Below are 12,929 nucleotides of genomic sequence, written 5' to 3' on the forward strand. Positions count from 1 at the left end.
CGTTGAGTACACCATCGCAGGCGCTCCTTTCTGTGATCAAGAGTAACCGCAGCCACGGTCTCCGAGTTGATAGTCCATGCTGCTGCAAACATCGTCGAACTGTTCGTGCAGATGGTTGTTGTCTTGCAAACGTCCCCATCTGTTTAACCAGGGATCGAGAGTGGCTCCACGATCCGTTACAGCCATGCGGATAAGATGCCTGTAATCTCGACTGCTAGTGATACGAGGCCGTTGGGATCCAGCACGGCGTTCCGTATTACCCTCCTGAACCTACCGATTCCGTATTCTGCTAACAGTCATTGGATCTCGACCAACGCGAGCAGCAATGTCGCGATACGATAAACCGCAATCGCGATAGGCTACATCCGACCTTTATCAAAGTCGGAAACGTGATGGTACGCATTTCTCCTCCTTACACGAGGCGTCACAACAACGTTTCACCAGGCAACGCCGGTCAACTGCTGTTTGTGTATGAGAAATCGGTTGGAAACTTTCCTCATGTCAGCACGTTGTAGGTGTCGGCAAAGGCGCCAACCTTTTGTGAATGCTCTGAAAAGTTAATCATTTGCATATCACAGCATCTTGTTCCTGTCGGTTAAATTTCGCTTCTGTAGCACGTCATCTTCGTGGTGTAGCAATTTTAATGGCCAGTAGTGTCCTTTGCCAAACATTTACACCACAATAAATATATATGTGCAGATGCAAGCAATGAACAAAAATTTATACCAAGGCCGGGATTCGAACTCAGATCTCCTCTTCACTAACCACTATACGACCCTCGCACAGTAGCATGGCACAACTGCACAGACAACACTAGCACGCCTCCCTCATGAATCCAAATCCCGATTCACACCTCAACCCACTTGGTATTCCGCCTAAACTCGAACGGCATTGCAGACACTCTCCAACTTTAGCCGGCCGGTGTGGCCGTGCGGTTAAAGGCGCTTCAGTCTGGAACCGCGTGACCGCTGCGGTCGCAGGTTCGAATCCTGCCTCGGGCATGTATGTGTGTGATGTCCTTAGGTTAGTTAGGTTTAATTAGTTCTAAGTTCTAGGCGACTGATGACCTCAGAAGTTAAGTCGCATAGTGCTCAGAGCCATTTGAACCATTTGAACTCTCCAACTTTGTTGAAATAACACCTCAGCACCGAACGAAAGGGAGGATCCTGCCTGAAACTCAGGCAGTGCTTTAATCAAATGAAACTACGTGGTTCCAGAGACCTTCTCAAGTCTCGGCCTTCTGTGATTTATACACTGATGGAAAAATATTGCCAAACAAGAAAGAGTTGCGCGATCTAAGCGAAAGCTGATAGGCGTCTTTCTACATCCGAAAAATGATATCACTGAACCGTGAATTTACTATCAAAACTTTTTCTTAATCATTTACTTTACTTACTAGCGATTCATAAAGAACATTAACACATTTAATAACACTATGTGAGCGTGGAAGTAGTTGCCAGTGGGTAACTGATGAAAACAAATCAAATTTCTTTCAACAAATGGAAATTTTATTCCTAAAACCTTTTCTCTTTTTTTTTTTTTTTTTAGAAACAGATTTAAAATTATAATCAGAAAGCACCCTCTAAATATCAAGTTACAATTTATTCAGAGGCAGAAACAACAAAATTTTGGCAGTATGAGCTTTCGGGCTGAGAACCTTACCGCTCCCTTTTGACACAGCCGTAGTCACGACTGCTCACAACAACCTCTGAAAGACTACACTGGTGCAAATCTGCAATACACCAGATTACTTTAAACTAAAAATTTTAACAACTCACATAAGCACATAAACTATGCACCCCGTAGGAGGCACGGATGCTGTACATTGCACATATACCGCCTCTCAAGGTGATAGGCAAAATAAAAACATATTTCAGGAATTTGGCCGTTACACTTCAAGCAATAAATTCGTTAACACCGAATCCGACAAAGATGACAGAGGCAGATATTAACGTATGGCAGATTGACAGGGAGATTACTGAACAACCCGAACTGCAGGTTGCTCTAACCCACCCCTACTCCACAAGGGAAAAACGGACCAGTCAATTCATAAATAACCACCTTCCCGTGGTTGGGCAAACGGAGAAGAATGGTGGGATGACCCCAAAACAAAGCGGCTGGTGACCTCACCAAGAAAACAAGTAGAATTTAACAAGTAAATGAAACAACATATCTCCAATCACTTAACTTCTAATAAACTGCGATTTCTGGCGGAGACCTAGCGCAGCACCCCCAACGCTCTCCCGAACCGTCCGCTGCCAGCCGCTTCAACGGACGCAAGAAGGCGCGCCGATCTCCCGTCTCACAGCGTCGCAGCTCGCACCGGCCAGACCGACGTCGTGAGTTGACTCCTGAAGCTCTCGTGTCGGCCGCGAAGCCACTATCCCTCGCTATATGGCGCGGCCCACTGGACTCACGTGGCGACCTCACGTGCGCCGACGCTCAAGGCGGACAAGTCATCTTGTGTGTCAGTGCGCGACCGACCAACCGATCGATCCAACCGCCAATGACCGTTGCCCGAGCAACTCGAGTAGACTGGCGGCCTAACGCGCAAACTCAGATGCAGGAACTCAGCTCCGACGGGGTGACCACTAGCTGAGTTCTGTTACTGTCGCAGTGACAAGACTCTCATTTCGTCGGCTTTAAAGTTTGATCCAAACGACAGACATACTAGCACTCCGAACGACAGACAGACACTAACTGCCGCACAAATGCGAACGAGAGACAGACGAGCAACTGGTGACGAGTGACTGACCCAGACTCACTCCGACTGACTCCGACTGACTGGTGAGCTTATAGCCACCTTAAATGCACGTGAACAGGCAACCTTTCCCCTTTTCCACCAGAGGGAGACACCAAAGCTGCGATTACCACAGCGGTGCCACCGCCAGAAACGGAGGGCGACTGCTTCACAGAACGCGCTGCAAAACAGCAATTCTTTCCTCGGTTCAATCACACCAGTCGTACAAGAGTGGCGCTAGTAGCCCAATAACGCCACTACAGGGATGTAAGTCTGTTTTGCATTAAATACATGCAACAAAGACAACATTATCAAATCCTCACTGAGTTTTGAATAAGGCCATGTAACAGGGCTATGAGAAGCCGTATGTTTCTTCTGCGATATTGCAGAATAACTTGGCATAAATGTAGTCACTGCAATTGACTGCTGGTAGTGATCATCACGAGAACGTACAGTCACAAGAACATGGGCTTTGGACAGCCAGAGGGAAGACCAACGTGTTCAGTGTGTGGCTGTGGCGCATCGTACTGCATCTGCAGCAGCGATTTGAGCAGCAGCTGGCTCCACACTAACATAACGAATGTGAAACTTCCCCTTTGTGCGTAAAGACTTACAGTGCTGGAAAAACTCTTACGTTATTTGATTTTCAAACAGCTGAGCAAAGCTGAACGTACTCAGACAGTTCTCTCTTTACTTATTCTGATCATCAATAAACTGATACACAATATCTTTAGCGCAGTGCAATCTGACTTTCAATAATCCCTACAAAAGAATGGCTCTGAGTAACAATAATCCATACCTTTCATGAATCACTTACCTCACAAAAATCTTCGTTACTCGAACTATTACAATAAAGCGAGAGCCAATACTGCCAGCTAAGTAAAAGATTCTAACTACTGAAGGCGCTAACTACTGATAGGCATAGTTACCAAATGAAAGATTTTTATAGAGAACAATGTATTTACCTTAATAGTGTTCAAAAGTCATCATATATACAGGGTGTTACAAAAAGGTACGTCCAAACTTTCAGGAAACATTCCTCACACACAAATAAAGAAAAGATGTTATATGGACATGTGTCCGGAAACGCTTAATTTCCATGTTAGAGCTCATTTTAGTTTCGTCAGTATGTTCTTCCAGTTACGCTCAATGGAGCACGTTATCATGATTTCATACGGGATACTCTACCTGTGCTGCTAGAGCATGTGCCTTTACAAGTACGACACAACATGTGGTTCATGCACGATGGAGCTCCTGCACATTTCAGTCGAAGTGTTCGTACGCTTCTCAACAATAGATTCGGCGACCGATGGATTGGTAGAGGCGGACCAATTCCGTGGCCTCCACGCTCTCCTGACCTCATTCCTCTTGGCTTTCATTTATGGGGGCATTTGAAAGCTCTTGTCTACGCAACCCCGGTACCAAATGCAGACACTCTTCGTGCTCGTATTGTGGGCGGCTGTGATACAATACGCCATTCTCCAGGGTTGCATCAGCGCATCAGGGATTCCATGCGACGGAGGGTGGATGCATGTATGCTCGCTAACGGAGGACATTTTGAACATTTCGTGTAACAAAGTGTTTGGAGTCACGCTGGTACGTTCTGTTGCTGTGTGTTTCCATTCCATGATTAATGTGATTTGAAGAGAAGTAATAAAATGAGCTCTAACATGGAAAGTAAGCGTTTCCGGACACATGTCCTCATAACATATTTTCTTTCTTTGTGTGTGAGGAATGCTTCCTGAAAGTTTGGCCTTACTTTTTTGTAACACCCTGTATATCTATCAGTTCATGACATCCATCATTACAAATTTCCTTTTTCTGGCGGACACACGTCCAGATCGTCCGCTTATAGCAACCTCTCAAAAGTCTGACATCTCTCTCTCCACGTCCACCACTGCTGGCGGCTCACCTCCAACTGCCCAACGCTACGCGCTGTTCACATCCAACTGGCCAACACTACACAAGCGAATATTCCAACAATGAGTCCAACCAGCCACAGACTGCACACAGCGCAGTCAGCGATTTTCATACAGAGCGCTACGTGGCGCCGCCAACATATAAACCTAAACAGACTACTTACAAATTATGGATCGGTTACTTCAACGACAGCTTCGAGCTAGACGCCATGTACCGTGCATTTCACTGACCCCGACCTCCGCCATATGTGACCTCAGTGGTGTCAAGTGAGAGCTCATTGGAGGGCAGGGTGGTAGCCTGTTGTGTTTTTTCATGAAAGCCATTTCTGCACCGGTGCCAGTGATGGCTGTGTGTGTGTTAGGAGAGCCTGCAACCAACCTCTTTGCGAGCTAGACACACTGCACCTACATCTGGACTTACGGTTTGGGGTGCGATTTCGTATGGCATCAGGAGAACTCTCATCGTTATCCCACACACCGCCACTGCAAATTTGTACGTCAGCCTGGTGATTCACCTGTTGAGCTGCGATTCATGAACCTCATTCCAGAGGGGGGGGGGATAGGGGGGGGGGGGCGCGTTCCAACAACATAGCGTTCGCCCGCGTAGCGCTGTTATAATTCAACATGCTCTTATAGAGTGTCGAGATCTTGCCTTGTCCTGCTTGATCACCAGATATGTCTCCAATCGAGCACATGTGGGATTTCATTGGACGATAAATCCTGTGTCGTCCACATAGTGCAAGCACGTCTTAATGCTTGTAATCAACATTTTGGCGGTTGCGCCGATTATTAAAGCTGCTGACGAGAGACGCCTTCAGCCCTCTGCTCAAGTTGCACGCCATCAGTTTAGACAGTAATAAGCCTAGGTGGCTGGTTACTTGTGTGGACACTGAAGGGTTCTGGAGAGTGTAATGTTATGTGAGCCTCACTGCCCCTTTTTTTTAACTAAACTGTGTCTGATTTTATTCTGAGAAGCTCAGTAATCTGAATAATGTGTGTAAATACCGTAAATGTAAATTTGATTCAAAAAGTACTTGAAGTGAAGTGAAGCGTATAGCTGGACAGCAACAAACTCTTTAGTGTGCAATCGCCGCAACGATAGTAGTTGTGAATCTCTCTAAAAAAAAAAAAAAAAAAAATTATTTATTAAAAAAAAAGAGAACTGTTAATCTGTATCTTGTGGAAAGACGACGTGTTGCTAGGCCGTCGCTGAGAACGTATTGTCACATTTAATGAAAATTGATATTTTAATGATAAAACCGAGTAAAGTATGTGTAAGAGTTGCCAAACATTTATGTGTACAAATTTTCTGGAAGTGAAGAATAGAAATATCTTGTTTTTGGAAAAGGAGGTGAAATTCATTGTCGTCGCCGTCTTTCAATCGACAGAATTGTAAGTGTACAAAGTTCACTAAAATACAGGAAAAGAAATACATTCTCTATAATTTTCATTCAATAAGTAACAACCTCTCATAATTTCTTAATTACAGTAATTGGATTATGTTCTTGTACAATAGTATGGTGCTGAACTCCACTGACCAATTTTGATGTAGCAGCACGTGTAGTTTGAAGGAAGTTTGTGTGCTAAGCAATCTCCTTTTCTCACGAAAAGCAGATTGCTTTTTGATCTTACTTACAACAGTAGTCCCTTAGGTATGAAAAGGTACGAAAACTTGGGCTCAAAGCTATCCGCAATATAGGCAAGTAACTAACAGATTCGTATTTTAAACCTTAAATAACAATAACTTCCTCCAAATTGCAATACGTCAACAACTGGTGTAGAAGCTGATCATTCAAGGAGGCAGCAACCAAAATTCAGGTACCAGTTACGACTTAAAGTAAAAATCTCAATCAAAAATCAATCTCTCTCTCTCTCTCTCTCTTTCTCTCTCTCCAAACACGTATATAAATATTCATATTACAAAAAAAGTCATTTTTATAAGAGCGGAACAACGCCGCTTCTTTCTCGACTAGAACAAACGTCTTTCATGGAAGGCAGAGCCTCAGTTCTGCGCCCCATGACCGGCCACCATCAGAAGTTAACATGAACCTCCACCTCTCCCACTGTACACTTCTTCAGTTTGTTCGACCTCTTAGACTGGCCTACAGCTGGTAACTTCGTACCCTACCCTATCAGCAGACATTTGCAATGGTTTATCTCCGGCTTACATCGTACTGTGATATTTCAATGTTAATCACTTTAATATTTGCGCAGACAAACGTGTTCTCTGTAACCATACGCGACTGGAACAGGAAAGGGAGGTAAAGACAGTGTCACGTAAAGTGCCCTCCGCCAAACACCGTTGAGTGGCTTGCGGAGTATAAATGTAGATGTATATATAATTTCATTACTCTATATTAATTATTTTCTGGTGTTTCGATTTTTTCCCATCAGTGTATATGCATACATACATCACAGATGTCTGAGCCTTGAAAAGGCCTCTGGAACCATGTAGTTTCATTTGAAACAAATTAGTGTTTGACAGTTAATTTCAGCCACATATTGATTTCTTTCCTTGTTGTTCTCTCGCTTGCGTCTTTGCAGCAACCATGTCAGTTTCGCAACAACAAGAAGTTGGCTAGAACAGAAATTGTGTCCATTTGTGGAAATACACTTGGGTCACGAACGAATATATAGGGAGGCTATGCTAAACGAGGCTATGCTAAACCGCTATTTTGATGATTAGAGTTGGTTTTGAAGATTATTAGTCTCCACAACAATATAGGTTAGAATTTTATCGCAGTGCTCACTTTGTCACGCTGTAGCAGCGGAATGTATTGACATGAATGCATGTAATCGAGCGGTAAGGATTTTAGATTGGGTGTCCAGGACTGATGTTAAATGCTGTTGCTGGGTCTTCAGTCCTGAGACTGGTTTGATGCAGCTCTCCATGCTACTCTATCCTGTGCAAGGGCCGGCCGGTGTGGCCGTACGGTTCTAGGCGCTTCAGTCTGGAGCCGCGTGACCGCTACGGTCGCAGGTTCGAATTCTGCCTCGGGCATGGATGTGGGTGATGTTCTTAGGTTAGTTAGGTTTAAGTAGTTCTAAGTTCTAGGGGACTGATGACCTCAGATGTTAGGTCCCATAGTGCTCAGAGCCATTTGAACCTGTGCAAGGTTCTTCATCTCCCAGTACCTACCGCAACCTACATCCTTCTGAATCTGCTTAGTGTATTCATCTCTTGGTCTCCCTCTACGATTTTTACCCTCCACGCTGCCCTCCAATACTAAATTGGTGATCCCTTGATGCCTCAGAACATGTCCTACCAACAGATCCCTTCCTCTAGTCAAGTTGTGCCACAAACTCCTCTTCTCCTCAGTTCTATTCAATACCTCCTCATTGGTTATGTGATCTGCCTATCTAATCTTCAGAATTCCTCTGTAGCACCACATTTCGAAAGCTTCTATTCTCTTCTTGTCCAAACTGTTTATTGTCCATGTTTCACTCCCGTACACACTCAATACAAATACTTTCAGAAACAAAAATGTTCAAATGTGTGTGAAATCTTATGGGACTTAACTGCTAAGCTTACACGCTACTTAACCTAAATTGTCCTAAGGACAAACACACACACCCATGCCCGAGGGAAAACTCGAACCTCTGCCGGGACCAGTCGCAAAGTCCATGACTGCAGCTCCTCAGACCGCTCGGCTTATCCCGCGCGGCTTTCAGAAACGACATCCTGACGCTTAACTCTAGACTCGATGTTAACAAATTTCTCTTCTTCAGAAACACTTTCCTTGCCATTGCCAGTCTACATTTTATGTCCTCTCTACTTCGACCATCATCAGTTATTTTGCTCCCCAAATAGCAAAACTCATTTACTACTTTAAGTGTCTCATTTCCTAATCTAATTCCCTCAGCATCACCCGATTTAATTCGACTACACTCCATTGTCCTTGTTTTGCTTTTGTTGATGTTCATCTTATATCCTCCTTTCAAGACACTGTCCATTCCGTGCAACTGCTCTTCCAAGTCCTTTGCTGTCTCTGACAGAATTACAATGTCATCGGCGAACCTCAAAGTTTTTATTTCTTCTCCATGGATTTTAATACCTACTCCGAATTATTCTTTTGTTTCCTTTACTGCTTAGGCCTAGTGAAGAGCGTATAATTTTGTACAGAATATATGGGCCGCGCCTAGGGTAGGAAGTTACTAGTCCAGGAGGTCGAACAAACTAAATAAGTGGACTGTGGGGAAGGTTGTGGTTCTTGTTAATTTCTGCCGGTAGCCGGTCACGGGGCGTAGCACCAGAGGCTTTGCCTCTCAAGAAAGACGTCTCTCCTTGTCGAGGTCTGGATCACAAACGAGGGAAGCGACGGTGCTCTGCTCTCCAAAGGTCTCCAGTGTCCACACACGTCACTTGCCCCCAAAGTTCACTATTGGCTAAATCGATTCCATGAATTCGCCAGAAACTTCAACAGAGTTTTTTTACGTCCATCCCACTGAGTGCTGAAGGCGTCTCTTGTTAGCAGCTTTAACCAGACAGAACTACCTCGGTCCTGAAAGGCAAGCAGCTTGGGTCACACAAGCATGGCAGAAGTTATTCAAGGAGAAAACTTGTAGAGTCTTGACGCGAACTTTTGAAGTAAAAAATTTTAAAACAATTCCCTAAACTATTCCCTGACTGGTTGGCACACTGTACAAATTTTAAAATGTTGTACTTTCCTGTAACGTCATCTGGCAGCTCTAGACCATATTATCCACTCTACCTCATTACCAGAACGTTTCACCCACGTTCGAAGATTCTGACAAACAATGTTTTTCTTAAATACTTAGTCAATCATCTCGACTGCTTACGAGGTGCAAGGAACCGACTGTTATTGCAGCATGTTTATATCTACTGCTGGAATACAATAATTTAAAACTAAAACTAAAATAATCAAGCGGTTAAACTGGACTGTGCTGCACCTTTTTACCTGCAATAAGCTTTCAGATTTTTATGCACCAATAAGGGACGTTTTCCAGGCATGTCATAAGCATAATACTCTCGGAAGAACTCATTGCTGTCCGCATCAAGAGCGTCACCCACCAACACTCTGTATGGTTTCTCTTTTCTACTACCCTGTCATAGTATTTCCAGTTTGGGAAGGTCTTTCCAGTATGCCGTGGCACCTAAGTGACAGATTTTGTTTCCCATTTTGTTAAACAGCAGGAAATAGTTGTGCCGTCGTAGTGTGACAATACTCGTAGATGCGATGTGCAGCCGTCCCTTTGTTTCTCGGCGTTTATTTCCGGATCTCGAACAGCCAATGCGATTAGGACTGACGTGAACACTGACTTCAGTCAAGGCCATTTGGGTACATGTTTTCATTTCAGGAAAGCCACCACTTCTTATGTTATGTAATAATTTGAACTTTTATCTGTGCTAGGTACACTGTGGTGTGGTCATATGATATCCAAACGGATATGATTTACAATCGCTAAACTCTTCTATCCAAATAGTCCTTGCCTGTTTCGGAAGTTTATTCGGTCTTCCGAAGTTGTTTCACCGCGGAAGATCGTAGCACTGTCCCTCCTTTCAATCGTCGTACGAACGTCGAAATGGAAGATATTGAGATAACAAATCGCGGAATAAAAGTAACTACAATCATTTGGTAGTGGAAAGGCGTCAGGACCAGATGAGATACCTATAAGATTCTACAAAGATTATGCGAAAGAACTTCCTCCCTTTCTAGCAATAATTTATCGTAGATCGCTTGAGCAACGAAAGGTACCTAACGACTAGAAAAAAACGCAGGTCATCCCAGTTTTGAAGACAGATCAACACAATTATAGACCTATATCGTTGACGTCAATCTGTTTTAGGATTGTGTAACATATTGTATGCTCAAGAATTACGACGTTTTTGGAAAATGAGCATCTCCTCTAAAAAAAATCGACATGGATTCCGTAAACAGAGATCCTGCGAAACAAAGCCCGCTCTGTTCCTCCATGAGATCCACAGCGCAGTGGACAACGGCGCTCAGGTTGATACCGTGTTCCTTGATTTCAGTAAGGCATTTGACACCGTCACGCACTGCCGTTTAATGAAAATAATACGAACTTAAGGAGTATCTGAGCAGACTTGCGATTGGATTCAAGACTTTCTTGCAGACAGAACTCAACACGTTCGTCTTAACGGAACAAAATCGACAGATGTAAAGGTAATATCCGGAGTACCATAGAGAAGTATGATGGGACCGCTGCTGTTTACAACATATATAAATAAATGGTAGGCTCCATATGGTTCCCAATCAGTCAAGCCAACAAATTCCAGAGAATAAATAAATAAATATATATATATATATATATATATATATATATATACTATAATTTTAATAAAGTAGCAATTAAGTAGTTATTGTTGCCTGTACATCATTATGTTTCACATTACATTTATTGTTTCAAAATCTTTGGTGTGACATTTTATAATAATCTGAGCACAACTAGCATGTAGCATTTTGAAGCTAGTCAACAAAGTTGAAAACCTATATACTTTCCTTTTATTTGGAACTGCCCTAAACACACAGCAAATAAAATTAACTTCGAAAGACAAATATTGAGACAGATACTTGCACAAAAATAAAAATAGAACACTGAAGACAAAAATGATCACATGACTGCACTATTAGTGCAAGTGTTAGAGAACCCTGCAAAACACTTATTCTGCAGCACCAGTATTTTATCATTATATTTTACTGCACTTTGTATGTCATTTCTTCTTCTCATTTTTGTTTTTGATGTATCTCTCCGCGTAGAGGGCGAGTTTTCTTTGCAGCGCCCCTTATGGTTTCTCGCTGTCAGTCAATTCTCTGTTGTTGTTGTGGTCTTCAGTCCTCAGACTGGTTTGATGCAACTCTCCATGCTACTCTATCCTGTGCAAGCTTCTTCATCTCCCAGTACCTACTGCAACCTACATCCTTCTGAATCTGCTTAGTGTATTCATCTCTTGGTCTCCCTCTACGATTTTTATCCTCCACGCTGCCCTCCAATGCTAAATTTGTGATCCCTTGATGCCTCAAAACATGTCCTACCAACCGATCCCTTCTTCTAGTCAAGTTGTGCCACAAACTTCTCTTCTCCCCAATCCTATTCAATACCTCCTCATTAGTTATGTGATCTACCCACCTTATCTTCAGCATTCTTCTGTAGCACTACATTTCGAAAGCTTCTATTCTCTTCTTGTCCAAACTGGTTATCGTCCATGTTTCACTTCCATACATGGCTACACTCCATACAAATACTTTCAGAAACGACTTCCCGACACTTAAATCTATACTCGATGTTAACAAATTTCTCTTCTTCAGAAACGATTTCCTTGCCATTGCCAGTCTACATTTTATATCCTCACTACTTCGACCATCATCAGTTATTTTACTCCCTAAATAGCAAAACTCCTTTACTACTTTAAGTGTCTCATTTCGTAATCTAATCCCCTCAGCATCACCCGATTTAATTTGACTACATTCCATTATCCTCGTTTTGCTTTTGTTGATGGTCATCTTCTATCCTCCTTTCAAGACACTGTCCATTCCGTTCAACTGCTCTTCCAAGTCCTTTGCTGTCTCTGACAGAATTACAATGTCATCGGCGAACCTCAAAGTTTTTATTTCTTCTCCATGGATTTTAATACCTACTCCGAATTTTTCTTTTGTTTCCTTTACTGCTTGCTCAATATGCAGATTGAATAACATCGGGGAGAGGCTACAACCCTGTCTCACTCCTTTCCCAACCACTGCTTCCCTTTCATGCCCCTCGACTCTTATAACTGCCATCTGGTTTCTGTACAAATTGTAAATAGCCTTTCGCTCCCTGTATTTTACCCCTGCCACCTTCAGAATTTGAAAGAGAGTATTCCAGTTAACGTTGTCAAAAGCTTTCTCTAAGTCTATAAATGCTAGAAACGTAGGTTTGCTTTTTCTTAATCTTTCTTCTAAGATAAGTCGTAAGGTTAGTATTGCCTCACGTGTTCCAACATTTCTACGGAATACAAACTGATCTACCCCGAGGTCCGCTTCTACCAGTTTTTCCATTCGTCTGTAAAGAATACGCGTTAGTATTTTGCAGCTTTGACTTATTAAACTGATAGTTCGGTAATTTTCACATCTGTCAACACCTGCTTTCTTTGGAATTGGAATTATTATATTCTTCTTGAAGTCTGTGGGTATTTCGCCTGTCTCATACATCTTGCTCACCAGATGGTAGAGTTTTGTCATGACTGGCTCTCCCAAGGCCATCAGTAGTTCTAATGGAATGTTGTCTACTCCCGGGGCCTCAGGTCTTTCAGT

At 43.0% G+C, this 12,929-nt stretch overlaps 1 protein-coding gene across 1 annotated transcript in view; it reads left to right on the top strand.

Annotated features, from left to right (window-relative positions):
- The window catches only part of LOC126484967 (probable glutamate receptor), a 115,434-nt gene that overhangs the window by 59,850 nt on the left and 42,655 nt on the right, over window positions 1–12,929 (top strand). The gene's annotated exons all lie outside the window — the stretch shown is intronic.

Source organism: Schistocerca serialis, chromosome 6 (genome assembly GCF_023864345.2).
Source record: "Schistocerca serialis cubense isolate TAMUIC-IGC-003099 chromosome 6, iqSchSeri2.2, whole genome shotgun sequence".
Lineage (NCBI taxonomy): Eukaryota > Metazoa > Arthropoda > Insecta > Orthoptera > Acrididae > Schistocerca > Schistocerca serialis.